General features: G+C 38.5%; 1 pseudogene; it reads left to right on the top strand.

Annotated features, from left to right (window-relative positions):
* The first annotated feature begins 5588 nt into the window (after positions 1-5588).
* Positions 5589-5703, top strand: LOC128589549 (uncharacterized; annotated as a pseudogene).
* Positions 5704-18074: the final 12371 nt, after the last annotated feature.

Here is an 18074-nt window from a genome sequence, read left to right as displayed (position 1 = left end):
TAATTCAGCACATAAACAAATTAAAAACAAAGACCATATGATTCTCTTAATTGATGCAGAAAAAGCTTTTGATAATATCCAGCATCACTTCATGATCAGAACACTTAAGAAAATTGGTGTAGAAGGGACATTTCTTAAACTGATAGAGGCCATCTACAGCAAACCCACAGCCAATATCGTATTGAATGGAGTTAAATTGAAATCATTTCCACTCAGATCAGGAACCAGTCAAGGCTGTCCATTGTCTCCACTGCTCTTTAACATTGTAATGTTTTAGCCATCACAATTAGGGAAGAAAAGGCGATCAAGTGTATCAATATAGGGTCAGAAGAGATCAAACTTTTGCTCTTTGCAGATGATATTATTGTATATCTGGAAAACACCAGGGATTCTACTACAAAACTCTTAGAAGTGATCCAGGAATACAGCAGTGTCTCAGGTTACAAAATCAACATTCATAAATCAGTAGCCTTTATATATACCAACAATAGTCAAGCTGAAAAAACAGTTAAGGACTCTATTCTGTTCACAGTAGTGCCAAAGAAGATGAAATATTTGGGAGTTTATCTAACAAAGGATGTGAAAGATTCTATAAAGAGAACTATGAAACTCTAAGAAAAGAAATAGCTGAAAATGGTAACAAATGGAAAAACATACCATGCTCATGGCTGGGAAGAATCAACATTGTTAAAAGCAATATAGAATTTTAATGCAATCCCTATTAAAGCTCCACTGTCATACTTTAAAGATCTTGAAAAAATAATGCTTCGTTTTATACAGAATCAGAAAAAACCTTGAATAGCCAAGACATTATTCAGAACCAAAAACACAGCAGGAGGAATTACGCTACCAGACCTCAGACTATACTATAAATTGATAGTGATAAAAACAGCATGGTACTGGCACAAAAACAGAGAGGTAGATGTCTGGAACAGAATAGAGAACCAAGAGATGAACCCAGCTACTTACCGTTATTTGATCTTTGACAAGCCAATTAAAAACATCCACTGGGAAAAAGATTTCCTATTTAACAAATGGTGCTGGGTAAACTGGCTGGCAACCTGTAGAAGACTGAAACTGGACCCACACCTTTCACCATTAACTAAGATAGACTCTCACGGGATTAAAGATTTAAACTTAAGACATGAAACTATAAAAATACTAGAAGAGAGTGCAGGGAAAACCCTTGAAGAAATCAGTCTGGGCGAGTATTTTATGAGGAGGACACCCGGGACAATTGAAGCAGCTTCAAAAATACACTACTGGGACCTGATCAAACTAAAAAGCTTCTGCACAGCCACGAACACACTAATTAAAGCAAGCAGACAGCCCTCAGAATGGGAGAAGATATTTGCAGGTTATGTCTCCGACAAAAGTTTAATAACCAGAATCCACAGAGAACTCAAACGTATAAGCAAGAAAAGAACAAGTGATCCCATCGCAGGCTTGGCAAGGGACTTGAAGAGAAACTTCTCTGAAGAAGACAGGCACACGGCCTACAGACATATGAAAAAATGCTCATCATCTTTAATCATCAGAGAAATGCAAATCAAAACTACCTTGAGATACCATCTAACTCCAGAAAGATTAGCCCATATCACAAAATCCCAAGACCAGAGATGTTGGCGTGGATGTGGAGAAAAGGGAACACTTCTACACTGCTGGTGGGAATGCAAATTAATACATTCCTTTTGGAAAGATGTTTGGAGAACACTTAGAGATCTAAAAATAGATCTGCCATTCAATCCTATAATTCCTCTACTAGGTATATACCCAGAAGACCAAAACTCACATCATAACAAAGGTATTTGTACCAGAACGTTTATTGCAGCCCAATTCACAATTGCTAAGTCATGGAAAAAGCCCAAGTACCCATTGATCCACGAATGGATTAATAAATTGTGGTATATGTATACTATGGAATATTATGCAGCCTTAAAGAAAGATGGAGACTTTACCTCTTTCATGTTTACATGGATGGAGCTGGAACATATTCTTCTTAGTAAAGTATCTCAAGAATGGAAGAAAAAGTATCCAATGTACTCAGCCCTACTATGAAACTAATTTATGGCTTTCATATGAAAGCTATAACCCAGTTATAACCTAAGAATATGGGGAAGGGGAAGGATGGGCAGAGGGAGGGTGATTGGTGGGATTACACCTGCGGTGCATCTTACAAAAGTACATGTGAAACTTAGTAAATGTAGAATATAAATGTCTTAACACAATAACTAAGAAAATGCCAGGAAGGCTATGTTAACCAGTGTGATAAAAATGTGTCAAACAGTCTATAAAACCAGTGTATGGTGCCCCATGATCACATTAATGTGCACGGCTATGATTTAATAATAAAAAAAATAGAAAAACTGGGCAGCGCCTATGGCTCAAGGGAGTACGGCACCGGCCCCATGTACCGGAGGTGGTGGGTTCAAACCTGGCCCCAGCCAACAACTGCAAAAAAAAAAAAAAATAGAAAAACTGAGATAAGAGGATCTCTTCAGCCCAAGAGTTTGAGGTTGCCATGAGGTATGATGATGCCACAGCACAGAGTGGCATCTCACACACACACACACACACACACACACACACACATCTTTCACAGCTACCTGCCAAGTGTTGCAACAGAGGAAGGCAGGTTTGAATCCTTTGTCTAAATCTAGAACAGCGGTTCTCAACCTGTGGGTTGTGACCCCTTTGGGGGTCGAACGACCCTTTCCCCTTTCATAGGGGTCGCCTAAGACCATTGGAAAACACATATTTCCAATGGTCTTAGGAACCAAGACACCACTCCTTATGTGTGGGGGTCACCGCAACATGAGGAACTGTATTAAAGGGTCACGGCATTAGGAAGGTTGAGAACCACTGGTCTAGACTGTTCTGGTTCTAGAGATGAGAAAGTAAGTACAGGAGAGCCAGTCCTACATTCTAAACACTCAACTTCAGAATAACCAATACCCAGTGCCCCCATGTTATGGTTTTTTTTGTTTGTTTGTTTTGTTTGTTTGTTTGTTTGTTTTTGAGAGTAGATGAAACTATAGGTATCTACCAGGATGCACAGCTAGTTTTTCTGTTTTTAGTAGAGACGGGGTGTTGCTCTTGCTCAGGCTGGTCTCAAACTCCTGGGCTCAAGCAATCCACCCACCTTGGCCTCTCAGAGCGCTAGGATTACAGGCATGAGCTGGCCTATGTTATGGGATTTGAAATTGGAAATAGGGTTTTAATGCTGAAGGATAAAGTTTTAATGCATGTATGAGAAAGGAACCTTGAGTCCACAAAATACTCAAGATTTACTGATTGTACACCCATGCTCATAGCCACATTATTTGCAATAGACAAAAAATGAAAGTAACCCAAGTGTCCCTCAATGGATGAATAGACAGATAAAATGTGATATATACATGCAATGGAATGTTATTCAATCTTAGAAAAGAAAGGACGTTCTGGGGCGGCGCCTGTGGCTCAAAGAGTAGGGTACTGGCCCCATATACTGGAGGTAGCGGGTTCAAACCCAACCTCAGCCAATAACTGAAAAAAAAAAAAGAAAAAAGAAAGGACATTATCACACATAGATGAATCTTGAGGATATTATGCTAAGTGAAAAAAGCCAGTCACACACAAAAAAAACAAACACAGAAATACTGTATGATTCCACTTATATGAGGTACTTAAAGTAATCAAATTCATAGAACAGAAAGTAAAATGGACGTTGTCAGGGGCTGGGAAGAGGGGGAAATGAGGAGTTATTGTTTACGGGGCATCGAATTTCAGTTTGGGAAGATGAAAAGCTTTGGAGGTAGATGGTGGTGATGGTGGCTGACAATGTGAATATACTTAATGCCACTGAATTTTATCCTTAAAAAGAATGAAGATGGAAAATTTTATATTAGGTGTATTTTACCACAATTTTTAAAAAATTAAATAAACATAAAATTTTTAAATAAGTTTTTTTTCAATAAAGATAAGGAGATGAAACTAAAGTCCCACGTAATCCGGGAGCCATGAGGGCTGCTGTTGTAGTAAAGCAAGAAGCAAGTACTTCAGGAAGGGAAGTAGCAAAGAATCGTGCTGTCTGTCGGGCATGAATCAAGTGTGTCCAAGGAAATCGGAAACACAGGCCTGGGCCCCTCACGGACACAAGGTCTGAATTCATACTACTGGCAAGTAAGCATATGAAAAGATGTTCCACATTATGTGTCATTAGGAAATTGCCAATTAAAACAAGAGTAAGAAGAAATCATCACACACCTATTAGAATGGCTGAAATTCAAAACATCTACAACATCAAATGCTGGCAAGGATGTGGAGCAATAGGAATTCCACATCCAGGGAGGGGATGCAAAATGGCACGGCCACTGTGGAAGAGAGTTGGGCAGTTTCTTACAAAACTAAATATACCCTAACCACAGGATTTAAGAACCATGTTCCGTGGTATTTAACCAAAGGAATTGAAAATTTGTTTACACAAAAATCTGCACACGAATGTTTATAACAGCTTTCTCCATAGTTGCCAGTACTTGGAGGCAACCAAGTATCCTTCAGTAGGTAAATAAACCGTGCTACATTCAGACTACTAACTTTTTTGTTTGTTGTTTTTTCCTATTCTATATGTATTGTAAGACGGTAATTGATTTTTTAGCACTAAAAGACATGAGCTATCAAACCATGAAAAGAAACGGAGACGAGGTAAAGGCATGTTACTAAGAGAAAGAAAACCATCTGAAAGGGCTGCATACTGCATAATTCCAAACATATGACATTCTGGAAAAAGTAAAACTTTGGAGACAGTAAATAAAAATGTCAGTGGCTGCCAGGAAGTGTAGGGAGGGAGGGATGAATAAGCAGAGCACCGAAGATTTTTAAGGCAGTGAAACTATTCTGTTGGATACCACAGTTGTGGATGTATGCCATTACACATTCATCAAAATCCCTAAAATGTCCAACACCAGGAATGAATCCTAATGTAAACCATGCACTTTGGGTGCTAATCATGTGTCAGCGTAGGCTTATTGGTTGTAACAAACATAACATCGGTCTGGGTTGTCCATAACAGGTGAGGTTGAACATGCGCGGGGAGGGGAGGTACGCGGGAACTCTCTGTACTTTCTCCTGTGTGAACCTAAAACTGCTCTAAGAATATTAAGTTTACTAATTAATTTTTTGAAAACTACCAGAAAGAAAAAAAGAAGATACCTATAAGAGAATTACATTAGAAAAATAATAGACTTCTCATCAAAACACTAGATTTCAGAAGAGAGTGGGTTGATATCTTTAAAGGACTGAGGAAAACAATGGTAAGGTTATAACATCTATATATACCCTTAATAATGAAGCCATAATACACACTTTTTCACACATTATTAAGGGTATATATACCCTTAATATATAAGGTATATATAAGTTATATATACCCTTAATAATGAAGTCATAATACATACTTTTTCAAACATTATTAAGGGTATATATACCCTTAATATATAAGGTATATGTAAGGTACATATACCCTTAATAATGAAGTCATAATACACACTTTTTCAAACATGTAAAGACAGGCAGTTTACTGTCTCAGATCCTCGTGGAAATAATGACTAAACTTTCTTATTAGGAAAAAACAGAATAAAAACAGAAAGAGTGGTTTTCATGCTCATGTGTGAGGTGCACCTCCCTCAAACCTTGTGATGACATCAACGCATTACCCATCTGATGTGAAAAAAAAAAGAAAAAAGAAAGCATGAAGAAGCTCCCATTAGCCAAATATAGGAGAAAAAATGAACAATCAAAAAGAATACTGACCTCTGATTTAAACACAGAAGTTCCATGGGTTCATAACATGCATAATCAAAAAGCGAACAAAAGAAATCAAACACATATGCACACATTGGACAGTATTGAAACCTAAGGTACAAATAATTATTTTGAAAATTGGCCGCTGGGTGCAGTCGCTCATGCCTGTAATCCTGGCACTCTGGGAAGCCGTGGCAGTTGGAGTTTGAGACCAGCCTGAGCAAGAGTGAGACCCTGTCTCTAAAATAATAATAATAATGATTAAGAATATATCCTGCCATTCCTGAATGAGGTATACTTCAGGGTAACCAAATACTGAACAGGAGAAAGTTCTTTACAAAAATACTTGAGTCAATTAATATAAAACAACTGACAAATTAGCAAATCTCTATTTTACAATCTAATAATAACTGATACCGAAAAAGCTTATCAATGGATGAAACCACTAAATTAAAAGTTGATGGAAAACTTTACGATGAATGGATCAGATTGTTACCATCTGAATCACCTGACCAATAACTAATAAATAATCAGTTAGTAGCATAAGTAATAATGATGCAGACATGCTAAGCCTCCTGACATGATAGAGTATGAAGTGCGGCACATGTCACCAACTATCAAGTATTTTTGTCAAAATCATTGAACAAAACTGATCTAACTGAGCTTCTGGTAAGCTACTTTCCACTTAGAGAAACAGGGGATAGAGGAATATGCTCCATGGTACCAGGAGAGAGCAGACAAATTCAGAAGGGGAGACTTTCTACAAGATGACTCATCCAGTTTCTTCTTCTGTAAGTTAATGTCATATACAAAAAAGAGAAGGGACCATACTAACTCAGTGATCTCAACCCAGGGTGATTTTTGTCTTCAGGGGACATTTGACAATGGAGACATTTTTGACCATCACAATGTGAGAGGCACTATTGGAAGCTGGGGGATAGAGGCCAAGGATACTGCTAAGCATCCTGCACCCCACAGGACAGCTCCTCACAACAATTACCTGATCCAAATATCAAAAGTAACACTGTGAAAAATCCTGCATTAGGTGAAAGGAGACTGAAAAGACACAACAGGCTCGGCACCCATAGCTCAGTGGTTAGGGTGCCGGCCACATACACCAGGGTTGGCAGGTTCAAATCCAGCCTGGGCCTGCTAAAAGACAATGACAACTACAACAAAAAAATAGCCAGGCATTGTGGTGGGTGCCTGTAGCCCCACGTACTTGGGAGGCTGAGGCAAGAGAATCACTTGAGTCCAAGAGTTTGAGGTTGCTGTGAGCTGTGACGCCAGGCACTCTACCCAGGGTGACATAGTAAGACTCTGTCTCAAAAAAAAAAAAAAGAAAAGAAAAGACACAACAATCTAACTTATGTGTGAGCCTTATTGTGATTCTGATTTAAACAAACCAAAAACACAAAAAGACATTTTTGAGACAATCATGACAATTTAAATATAATCTGGGTAATAGATGCTTCTGAAGAATTATTGTTCAGTATGATACTGGTATTGTGTGTGGTATGTAAGAAAAAGCCTATAATTTTTAGATGTGCATCCTAAAAGGTATAGGGATTAAATGGTATGATATCTAGTATTTTCTTTAAAATATTTCAGCAAAAAGACTAGATTATGTAAGTATGGAAAAATATTGATAATTCTAGAGACTTGGTGATGACTTTGTGAAAGAGTTTCTTATATGTTTGATAAAATGTTTCATTTAAACACAAAAGATGGGTGGTGCCCGTGGCTCAGTTGGTAGAGTGCCAGCCACATACACGGAGGCTGACGGGTTCAAATTGGGCAGGGGCCTGCTAAAAGAACAATGACAACTACAACAAAAAAATAGCTGTCCGCCTGTAGTCTCAGCTACTTGGGAGGCTGAGGCAAAAGAATCTCTTAAGCCCAAGAGTTGGAGGTTGCTGTGAGCTGTGATGCCTTGGTACTCTACGGAGGGTGACATAGTGAAACTCTGTCTTAAAAAAAAAAAAAGGAGTAGGGCGCTGGCCCCATATGCAGGAGGTGGTGGGTTCAAACCTCGCCCTGTCTAAAAACTGCAAAAAAAAAAAAAGAAAGAAAGAAAGAAGGCCTCCATGTTCCCCTAAAGACAGCATATCTGAAAAAACAATGTATTTTGGTGGGTTCATTCTAATTTAGAAGATACGGTTATACATATTTGCTGGAAGCACAATTTTTTTCACTTCAGTTTTGTAGTAGAGACTTTTGAGATTTGAATATTTTTTAAAAATTAATCTCAGGAAAAACTATGGAGCTTTCTTTTTGTATTGCAAAGAGACTGTCATTTTTTACAGTTCAGTTTATTTGATGACAGTGGCTTTCAAAAATATTAGCACAAGATGATGTTCTACTTGTGACTTCACTTAGCTTGCTATCATGCAAGGTCCAGACACCTAACATGACCTCATTAGTGTTGGCTTCAGAGATGGGTGTGTTCCTCATGATTCGTGGTGACACTGATGGAAAGTTAAAGCCACACTTGCACTGGCCAAATAGAATCCTACAGTCTGCTGGAAAGCAACTGGGGAAAAATATCACTCACTTGTAAGACACAAGTGTGGAACCACAGACGATGTCTGTGTCCTTATAAAAGAAAAGAGAAGGACTCGGTGCCCGTAGCTCAGTAGTTAGGGCGCTGGCCACATACACTGAGGCGGACAGGTTCAAACACAGCCCAGACCTGCTAAACAACAATGACAACAACAAAAAGATAGCCCGGCGTGTGGTGGTGCCTGTGGTTCCAGCTACTTGGGAGGCTGAGGCAAGAGAATTGCTTAAGCCCAAGAATTTGAGGTTGCTGCGAGCTGAGACACCACAGCACTCTACCCAGGGTGACATAGTGAGACTGTCTCAAAAAAAAAAAAAAGAGAGAGAGAAGAGAGGGAGATTTGAAACCACAAGACACAGGAAAAAAGCCATGTGAAAACAGGGTAAGAGATTGGAGTTGAGCAGCTACAAAGCAAAGAACGCCAGAAGATAGGAGAGATTCTCTGTTACAGTATTCAGGAGAAGCCAACCCCATGAAAACCTTGATTTTTTTTACATTTCAGATTACTATGAAGATACAAACCATTAGGCTATAATGTTTGCATTCGTTAGGTAAAGTCCTTGTTGTAATTGTGCCCCTCACCCAGGAGGTGTGCCTATGTTGTACTCATTAGGTGGGAACAAAAATAATCCCCCTCCCTTCCTCCCCTCTGCCCCCTCTGTCCTGCCCCCTTGCCCCAGCTTGAATTAAATTTAGTTTTTCTCTTTTGTAGACCTGTATTATTAGTTCACCTACTGGCTTCATATTAGTATTGAATACATTAGGTACTTGCTTTTCCATTCTTGTGATATTTTACTAAGAAGAGTGTGTTTCAACTCTATCCAGGTTAATACAAAAGATGTAAAGTCTCCATCTTTTTATATCTGAATAGTATTCCATGGTATACATATACCACAGTTTATTAATCCATTCATGGGTTGATGGGCACTTGGGTTGATTCCACATCTTGGTGGTTGTAAATTGAGCTGCAAAAAAGAAATCTAGTACAAATGTCCTTGTGATACTTTTTTTTTCTTTTGGATAGATACCTAGCAATAGGATTATGGGATCAAATGGAAGGTCTATTTTGAATTGTTTGAGGATTCTCCGTACATCTTTCCATAGAGGCTGTATTAGTTTCTAATCCCACCAACAGAGTGAAAGGCAACACCTTGACTTTAGACTTCTTGTCCCAAGAAAGGTGAGAGAATAAATTTCTGTTGTTTTAAGCCATATATTTTGTAGGTATTTGTTATGGTAGCCATAGGAAACTAAGACAACTGGTATGAGCAGATTCTCAAAGAAATACCCTGATGGACTAGAACAGATGACTGTAAGTAAATAGATTCTCCAGTGGCCTCTATTTGGTCATTCCTTCATTCATCAAATATCTATTATATACATGGCTCTAAAATATGCCTAGGACTTTTTAGATTCATGGACACAGTCTTATCCAAGGTAAATCTGGTTACAGCTGACTCTGTAGGTGGGGGAATGGTTACTGTAGAGATTCTGTACTTTGTTTTGTTATTTTTATTTACTTATTTATGTAAGTAAATAAGACCCTTATTTAATAAATAAGACAGGGTCTTACTATGTTGCCTAGGTTGGACTGGAACTCCTGGCCTCAAGTGATCCTCCTTCATCAGCCTCCCAAATAGCTGGGATTATAGATGCAAGCCAGCCCACCCAGCTCTGTACTTCACTTACTCCTGTACTTCTGTAAAGGACTGTTATCTTCTGGATTCCTCATAGGATACCTTTGCCTTCTGCCTAACAGTTGTCTAATGAATGGAAATAACAAGAAGTAAAATGGGATTTTTCTCAGAATTTCATCCAAGGCAACAAAATTAAAGACAATGGGCAATAAATACTCCTGCATTGGGAAGAAAGATGTTAGATACATCTCTGCAGGACTTACAGGAAGATAAAACTCTTATCCATGTTTACTCTGTATATAAGAAATGAATTATCATTGGAAAAGGAGTCATTGAAGGAAATTCATTGAAGCAGAGGGTTTTGAGATTTCTCTTCTTGGAAACATTCCATATAGCTGGACCTGGTGTATATTGCACAACTCCAGGGGGCACCATTCACCCCGCAGTCATTGGAGACTTACATAGTATTATGACAATTTTCCAGTAGATGGCAGTAAAGTATCTTGAGGAGTAGGGTCCTCTTTCTAAGTCATGTAAGGTCATGTGGACTAGAAGAAGCTCTGTTCCTTTTCCTTCTCTCCTCCCACGCTTCCCCAAGCCAAGTATGTAGAGTTCCAAGAGAATCTTGATAAATGTTGAGGCTGTCTGCAACAGGAACAACAAGCATCTCCCTGAATAAATGCTAGTTTAGGTCCACGAGCTTTCAGACCTGCCTCAGGCTATTTGCTCTCAGAGTGGAGCCTGGGAGTCCTAGGAGAACCTAAGGGTTCCAAAAGTCTTAGACCACATGCATATTCTTTAACTGGAGAACTCTGAAGGCACGAGAGTGGCTAGAGCTACCAGGATAACAGGACAAGCCCAGAGGAGTCAAAGATGGTTCACACTGTGCTTCTACCATTTGGCAAGGCAAGATTCCGAGTAGCCCCGTATGAGTTATCTAAAAGAATGTTGTCTGAGGGAACTAACCACTGAGTGACAGCCCCTCCACACCCATCCCCAAACAGAGAGGATATACAAGTAGAAGATAGAAGGTGAGAGAAAAATCTCCAAAGGTCATCCAGAGAAAAGATTCCCTTTGGCACAGAAAGGTGTATCCCCCACAGGGTTAGCAAAATGTCCACAAAGGAGAGACATTTGACCATCTGCTATTACAGAGGGCATTTCACAGCCAAGAGAAAACTATAAACAGCATCAGCCTTTGCCCATTTACATGTCATCCATTTACCCTCCCTACCCTGGAGAAATCAGGAGCTGCAAAAAACAGAAGGAGCAGAAAAGTAAAATTTAAACCATACTCCAACTTTGCCGAACAACTCACCATAAAAATAGCGCACTTTGTCAGGAGTACAGTGGTGTCATCATAACCCACTGCAGTCTCAAACTCTTAGGCTCAAGTGATCCTCCTTCCTCAGACTCATGAGAAGCTGAGACTACAGGCATGCACTACTACGCCCAGCAACATTTTCTATTTTTTTAGAGATAGGTTACACTCTTGCTCAGGCTGATCTCAACCTCCTGACCTCAAACAATCCTCTGACCTTGGCCTCCCAGGGTGCTAGAGTTATAGCTGTGAGCCACTGTGCCCAGCCTGCTCTTATAATCTGAAAAATATAAAGCACAGTTAAAGGAAAGTTTTGAAGATCTAAATAAATGCAAATACACATCATGTTCATGGATAAGAAGACAATATTGTTAAGAGTAAGCAATAATCTTCAAACTGACATATACATTCATTACAATCACTATCAAAATCTGAGCTGTCTTTTTTCCCCCAGAAATTGATAAGCTGATCCTAAAATGTATACAGAAATGTAAGGACTCAAAATTACCAAAACAATATTTAATTTTTTTTTTTTGAGACAGAGTCTTCTTCTGTCGCCCTCGGTAGAGTGCTGTGGCATCACAGCTCACAGCAACCTCCAACTCTTGGGCTTAAGTGATTCTCTTGCCTCAGCCTCCCAAATAGCTTGGGACTACAGGCACCTGCCACAACGCCCGGCTATTTTTTGTTGCAGTTGCCACTGCTGTTTTTAGCTGGCCAGGGCTTGGTTCGAACCCACCACCCTCGGCATATGGGGCCGGTGCCCTACCCACTGAGCCACAGGCACAGCCCACCAAAACAATATTTAAAAAGAACAAGTTGGAGTACTCACATTCTGATTTCCAAACTTACTACAAAGTTACAGTATCCAACATAGTATGGTACCAGCATAAAGCAAGACATATAGATTAATGGAATAGAATTGAAAGTCCAAAAATAAACCTTCACATTTACAGTCAATGGATTTTCTACAAAAGTGCTAAGGCAATTGAATATAGGAAACAACAGTCTCTTCAACATATGGTGCCAGGACAGCTGGCTAGCCACATGCAAAAGAATGAAGTTAGACTCCCTCCTCACATCATACACAAAAACTAACTCAAGATGGACCATAGACATAATTGTAAGAAATAATATTATAAAACACTAAGAAGAAAACATAGTGGTAAATCTTCACAACTTCAAATTTGGCAATGCTTTCTTAGATGTGACACAAAAACACAGTGGTAAAAGAAAACAATAAATTGGACATAACCAAAATTAAAAACCAAAAATGAAATCAACAACTTACAGCCACCTAATCTTCGATAAACCAAACAAGAGTGTCTACTGGGTGAAAGACTCCCTATTCAATAAATGGTGCTGGGAGAATTGGATATCCACATGTAAAAGACTGAAACTGGACCCGTACTTTTCTCCACTCACAAAAATTGATTCAAGATGGATAAACGACTTAAGTTTAAGGCATGAAACAATAAAAATCTTCAAAGAAGGAATATGAAAAACACTGGAAGATATTGGCCTGGGGAAAGACTTTATGAGTAAGACTTCCATGGTAATAGCAACAACAGCAATAATAAACAAATGGGATTTAATTAAATTGAAAAGTTTCTGTACAGCCAAGGAGACAACAACCAAAGCAAACAGACAACCTACACAATGGGAAAGGATATTTGCATATTTTGAATCAAACACTTAGGATCTATACAGAACTTCAATTACTTCACAAGAAAAAAACCAACAATCCCATACATCAATGGGGAAGAGAGATGAATAGAATCTTCTCCAAAGATGACAGACGAATGGTCAGCAATCATATGAAAAAATGCTCATCATCCCTGATTATTAGAGAAATGCAGATTAAAACAACCCTGAGATATCACCTAACCCCAGCGAGAATGGCCCATATCACAAAATCTCAAAACTGCAGATGCTGGCGTGGTTGTGGAGAGAAAGGAACACTTTTACACTGCTGGTGGAACTGCAAACTAATACAACCTTTTTGGAAGGAAGTATGGAGAAACCTCAAAGCACTCAACCTAGACCTCCCATTTGATCCTGCAATCCCATTACTGGGCATCTACCCAGAAGGAAAAAAAAAACAAAACTTTTATTATAAAGACACCCATACTAGGCTGTTTGTCGCAGCCCAATTTACAAGCCAAAATGTGGAAACAACCTAAATGTCCTTCAACCCAGGAATGGATCGGTAAGCTGTGGTATATGCATATGATGGAATATTATTCAGCCATAAAAAATTGGAGATTTTTCAGCATTTGTACTAATGCGGATGGAGGTGGAACACATTATTCTTAGTGAAGCATCACAGGAGTGGAGAAGTATGAATCCTATGTACTCAATTTTGATTTGAAGACAATTAATGACAATTAATGACAATTAATGACATGGTGGGGCATGGGGGAAGGGGAGAGCAGACAGAGAAGGAAGGAAGGGCTGAGGGAGAGGAAAAGAAGGAAAAAAAAGAACAAGAAAAGAAAAAAAATAGTGACTAATTTTCACATAAATTGATTTTAATTTTGACCAAAGTATATTACATTAACATTAATTTTTAACTCAACATGTTAATATGTTGTTTAGGATACTGTATCCTCATTTATAAGTGACATGTTTGTAATTTCTCCTTTATAAAAATATTTTTCTCCAACTTTAATATCAGGTGTACCCAGTTCAAATAGAATGATTTTGATGTATTTCTTCTTTTTCTATTGTCTATAAGATTTAGCATGATCTTTTTTAAATTATCTTTTACTTTTATTTATAAATATTAGTTGTCTATTTTTTGATACTTAAAAAAAAATAAGAAGTAACTGATGACTTCATACTGAATCTCAGAGTCAAAGCATTCTATAATAGACATACTCTTATTTGACAATGTGAATTTTACTTTCTTTGCATTATTATTATTATTGCTTAATATTTTGATAAAGCAATTGTCTGATTCCTTTTCTGAATGTATTTATGTTCCTTTGCTCTTTACAAGGTTTTTGTTTCTAATCCTTATCTTAAACATTGTTATTGTTATTAAATTTTAAGTCTTTTTAATTTTGTGAAGGCAAAAAAAGAATGGAAACCTAATTAACACATGTATATGTAAAAATAAAAGTAAAAATTTAAAATACCAAAATTAAAAACCTTTGTGCTTCAAAGGATACCATCATTACCATCAAGAAAGTCAAAAGACAGCTCGGTGCCCATAGCACAGTGGTTACGGCGCCGGCCAACATACACTGTAGGCTGGTGGGTTTGAACCTAGCCTGGGCCTGCTAAACAACAACAACAACTGCAACAAAAAATAGCCAGGCGTTGAGGTGGTCCCAGCTACTTGGGAAGCTGAGGCAGAAGAATCGCTTGGGCCCAGGAGTTGGAGGTTGCTGTGAGCTGTGACACCACAGCACTCTACCCAGGGTGACATAGTGAGACTCTGTCTCAAAAAAAAAAAAAAAGAAAAAGAAAGTCAAAAGACAACCCACAGAAAAAATATTTGCAAATCATATATCTGATAAGAGACTTGTATCTAAAATATAGGAAGAATACTTACAACTCAGTTTTTAAAAAACCTGATTTTAAAATGGCCAAAGGATCTGAACAGACATAGGGACTATATATGAATAGCCAATAAGCACCTGAAAAGATGGTCAGCATCAATAGCCATCAGGGAAACCCAAACCAAAGCCACAATGAAATACCACTCCATGCCCACCAGGATAATAAAAAAGACACATGATAAGTATTGATGAAGATGTGGCAAAACTGGAACCCTCATACTGTCGTGGAAATGTAAAATGGGGCAGAAACTTTGGAATACAGTCTGGCAGTTCCTCAAAAGGTTAAGCATAGAGTTATCACATGATCCAGCAACTCTACTCCTAGGTATGTACCCAAGAGAAGTGAAATTATATGTCTACAAGAAACTGTGTACACAAATGTTCCATAGCGTATCATATTTAATAGCCAAAAAGTAGAAACAACACAAATGTCTATTAAAGGATGAATAGATTAATAAAATGTGATATATCCAGACAAAGGACTGTTATTCACCAATAAAAGGAAACGAAGTGCTAATACAGGCTACAACATGGAATAACCGTAAAAACATCGTGCTAAGTGAAGGAAGTCAGTCACCAAGCCCACATATTGTATGATTTCATTTATATGAAATGTCCAGAATAGGCAAATCCATAGAGATAGAAAGTAGATTACTGGTTGCCTAGAACTAAGGATGTTGGAAGAAATGGGGAATGACTGCTAATGAAGGGGTTAATGAAAACGCCTATATCCCAGCTATAGGGAGGCTGAGGCAAGAGGATAGCTTGAGGCCAGGAGTTCAAGACCAGCCTGTGTAACATAGCGAGACCTCTGTCTCAAAATAAAATAAATAAATAGTTTAAAAGAAAATGCTCTAAAAGTCATTCTGGTGATGATTGTACAACTCTCTATATACTGAAAACTACTGAATTGTACACTTTCCATGAGTGAATTCTATGTAATTATATCACCAAAGAGCTGTTACATATTTTTTTTAATTATCAGATCTATCCCTAGAGATTGCAATTTAATCAAATCAGGGCATCAGGAATTTTTTTTAAACTTCCCAGGTGATTCAAATGCACAGCAGAGTTTAAGACCCACTGATCCGAGCTAATCATAGTTAGCTGGCCAGTGATTGGTTTAGGCACAGGCATATGTGTAACTCTGGCCAATGAGATGAAAGAAGCCTGCCATAGAGGGTTCTGGGAAAACTTTCTAAGAGAGTTAGAGGGAAAGAAAGCCTCTTTGGAAAATTAATTACAACAGCTGCCTTGCAACAATGAAAGAAGTTAGTCCAAGTACAAAACTGACACACTAAGAATGACAGGAAAGGAATATGGAAAAGAACCTGGGACTTCAATGACTTAGTTGAGCTGCAGAATTAACCAACCCTTGAATCAGTTACTGCTTTAGCTCTGAAGGTGAATATGGGGTTAGCCAGGAATTGTGGAGGCTCTGGGAATAAGTGCCCCCCTCCTTGGAAAGACAGTACAATAATCTCTCTGACTCTCCCTGATACTAATGGCTATTGTCTACTCAAAAGATCAAATCACATTTCTCCATGGAATTTTCTTGGGGAAAAGACAATTTTTGATTTTTCGCTGTATGTTACTTTTAATTTTTTTGCCCTCATTCCAAAACTGAGGCCTTTTGTTTCCTTTATTTTCCCCGTTTGCTGCTTGCTGAACCTTCTATTACCTGACAAGACAGTTGATCAATAAATGTCAACGGATGTGCAGTGTGCAAGTATGGTTAAAAATTCAGGGAGTTGGAAACATTTCTGATGGACTAGACTAGTAAGTATGGAGGAAGAAATATTTTCTTTTCTTTTTTTTTTCTCACTTTTTCTTTTTATTGTTGGGGATTTGTTGAGGGTACAAGAAACCAGGTTACACTGATTGCATTTGTTAGGCACAGTCCCTCTTGGAATCGTGTCTTGCCCCCCAAAAGTGTGGCGCACACCAAGGCCCCATCCCCTCACTCCTTCCCTCTGCTTTTCCTTTCCTCACCCCTCTCTCCTTCTTTCTCTCTCTGCTCTCCACTTCCCCCACCCCCACCATGTCCTTAATTGTCATTAATTGTCCTCATATCAAAATTGAGTACATAGGATTCATGCTTCTCCATTCTTGTGATGCTTTACTAAGAATAATGTGTTCCACTTCCATCCAGGTTAATACAAAGGATGTAAAGTCTCCATTTTTTTAAATGTCTGAATAGTATTCCATGGTGTACATATACCACAGCTTGTTAATCCATTCCTGGGTTGGTGGGCATTTAGGCTGTTTCCACATTTTGGCGATTGTAAATTGAGCTGCAATAAATAGTCTAGTGCAAGTGTCCTTATGATAAAAGGATTTTTTTTTTCCTTCTGGGTAGATGCCCAGTAATGGGATTGCAGGATCAAATGGGAGGTCTAGCTTGAGTGCTTTGAGGTTTCTCCATACTTTCTTGCAAAAAGGTTGTACTAGTTTACAGTCCCACCAGCAGTATAAAAGTGTTCCCTTCTCTCCACATCCACGTCAGCATCTGCAGTTTTGAGATTTTGTGATGTGGGCCATTCTTGCTGGGGTTAGTTGGTATCTCAGGGTGGTTTTGATTTGCACTTCTCTAATAGATAGGGATGATGAGCATTTTTTCATATGTTTGTTAGCCATTCGTCTGTCTTCTTTAGAGAAGGTTCATGTCTCTTGCCCATTGATATATGGGATTGTTGGCTTTTTTCATGTGGATTAATTTGAGTTCTCTATAGATCCTAGTTATCAAGCTTTTATCTGATTCAAAATATGCAAATATCCTTTCCCATTGTGTAGGTTGTCTCTTTGCTTTGGTTGTTGTCTCCTTGGCTGTACAGAAGCTTTTCAGTTTAATGAAGTCCCATTTGTTTATTTTTATTGTTGTTGCAATTGCCATGGCAGTCTTCTTCATGAAGTCTTTCCCCAAGCCAATATCTTCCAGTGTTTTTCCTAGGAAGAAATGTTTTCCTCACTCACAATTCAGGATACCCTCCCTCTCCATGGTTCTTAACCCTGGTTACATATTAAAATCACCTGAGAAGCTTCCTAGACTCAGACAATTGAGTCAGACTACCTGGGATTTAATAAGGCCCCCAAAGAGGTTAGTTTTTAAAGTTTTCCAACTGATTCCCACGTGCACGTAGGGTTAAGAACCCCAGCCGTGCATTTAAGAATACAAGCGCAGATGTATATTATGGCTGTCTTTACTGTAT

Source organism: Nycticebus coucang, chromosome 6, assembly GCF_027406575.1.
Source record: "Nycticebus coucang isolate mNycCou1 chromosome 6, mNycCou1.pri, whole genome shotgun sequence".
NCBI lineage: Eukaryota > Metazoa > Chordata > Mammalia > Primates > Lorisidae > Nycticebus > Nycticebus coucang.
This window is presented reverse-complemented; position numbering and strand designations above follow the sequence as displayed.